Genomic DNA, 2,322 nt, shown 5'->3' on the forward strand with positions numbered 1-2,322 from the left:
CTTAAAAATAAACTTAATTTTAAAATTCAAATGGTTATATTTAAAATTGACATTAATACTACTTAATTTAATTTAATGTTTATTTTTTAAATTTGAGTTAAAAGAAACATGTGATTCTTTACATATATATTATTTAATCTAATTCAATATTCATTTTTTTTAGTTTGAATTAAAATAAACATGTGATTCTTTACATAAAGGTAAAGTTTCAAATTTATTTATTTTTTTAAAAAAAAAATACTGCCACATGGGCAAGTTAAAACAATTCTTTACGTAAGAAAAATTATATTATATTTTTTTACTTCTTTTTTGTTATATAAAAAATAGTAGGCCATTAATGTGAAAAATAATTTAATTTTAAAATTCAACTGGTCATATTTAGCATTTATAGTTATACTATTTAATTTAATTTAATGCTTATTTTTAGAATTTGAGTTAAGATAAACATGTGATTTTTTAGATAAAAATAAAGATTTAAATTTAATTTTTTTTTCTTTAAAGAATTAGAGTAGTTGCATTGCATTCTCTATTTAAGCATCTTTTTGGGATATTTTTCAATTAAACTTCAGTCTTTTAAATCTTAAGCAAGTCTTACGATTTTCATTCATGCCTTCTTATTTTGGTATTTTAGTTGAAACTGTCTTTTACATGGATAAACATTCATAATAAAAAATTTATGTAATATAAGCAGCAGCAGGGGCATTGATAGCAATGGCTTATTCTTTTTGTTGTGTATCTTCTCTAATTTATATATCGTTTTGATTTGGATATGTTGGTGGACAAAGGTTTGCTTCTTTTTCTGTTTTTCTATTTTCTGAAATTTGAGATATATTTTTGCAGAATATGATTTGCTTTCAACAAGTTTAGGAAAATCGAACTCATCTTTATGTTCACTACTCATGCTACATAGTATTATGTTTAGAATGATAGAGTAATTTGTTGTAAAAGTTTATTTTATAGACAGAATAATTATTATCAACTTATCGTCCATCATGTTACAATTAGGGTAGTAATCTTTTTATCATGCTTGAATTATCACACATCAAAGAGCAACAACATAAGTTAATCATATTTCTTTTATGAAAAAAAAAAATATCTATAAAATATTTTAAATTTTTATCAACTAGAAAAAGATGAGAAAACTTTACACTTGACATTCAAGTTGTTTGACTTGTTCATTTTTCATCTTTTATTTCTAAAGATTCATTTTTAATGCAAAGTTATTATATAGTAAATCTCATATTACCAATAGCAGTGGTAGCGCAGTGGAAAGGGGCGGCCCCAACCTACCCAGAGGTTGATGGTTCGACCCTGGGTATGGACAAACACTGTTGGGAGCTCTCCCCCCAAATGGGGCCCGACGCGGGGCGAATTCAGATATAGTCGGACTCCTAAAAAGTGGATACCGGACACCGGGTGGTTTAAACCAAAAAAAAAAAATCTCATATTTATTGTGTTTGTTTACGAAAATTAAATATCCGAACACGTTGATGCACAATACCACATAATTAGAATTTTGTAATAGTTATGTTGATATTAAGAGTACATTTGTGACAACTACTTTAAAGATCATTTGTGGCTTTTATGCAAATATAAATGACACTTTTTTTTCAATAAAACATAAATATTAAAATATCAATAAATTTCAATACACTTAAAAGCACTTAGTTGTAATTTAATCATGAAATTAACTACCCTAAGTCTCATCCCATCTAAGTACAAATGCCACCAACAAACATAGAACAATTCCTAGCCTCTTTAGAATCTCTATATATACTTGCCTATCTTTTCTCTAATGATCATTTGTATTTTATGCTCTAAAAACTCAACACGTAAAATCTTACCAGCATGCATCTCTTTGTATTCCTAACCTACTACATTAAATACAGCATTGCACCATAACACCTGGCAACAACTATTTAAATGTATAAAACACTTATTATGCGCAGAGTTAAATATTTTATTTATTTTATCTAGAAATTATGTTCATACAGAAATTTATGAATTATTAAGATTGTTCTTATTAACTGTGCAAAATTAAAGCACAAGTTAGTAAAAATAAAAAAGCAAATTGTAGACTTACAATTGTATTTCACAAGTGAACAAATATGAATATGATAATATTAATTTGCAAATTAATTTATAAGCACTATATTAATTTTCTCAAATTTATTACGTTTAGGTTAATATTAATATTAATCTCAACAAAAATATAAATTTAAATATTAAAGCTAATAAATTTATAAATAAGATACGACAATCATATTATAATCGCGTATTGCGTGAAAACTATACTAGTTATAATATAAAGAGGCTATAGTG

This window comes from Capsicum annuum, chromosome 2 (assembly GCF_002878395.1).
Source record: "Capsicum annuum cultivar UCD-10X-F1 chromosome 2, UCD10Xv1.1, whole genome shotgun sequence".
In the NCBI taxonomy this organism is placed as follows: Eukaryota; Viridiplantae; Streptophyta; class Magnoliopsida; order Solanales; family Solanaceae; genus Capsicum; species Capsicum annuum.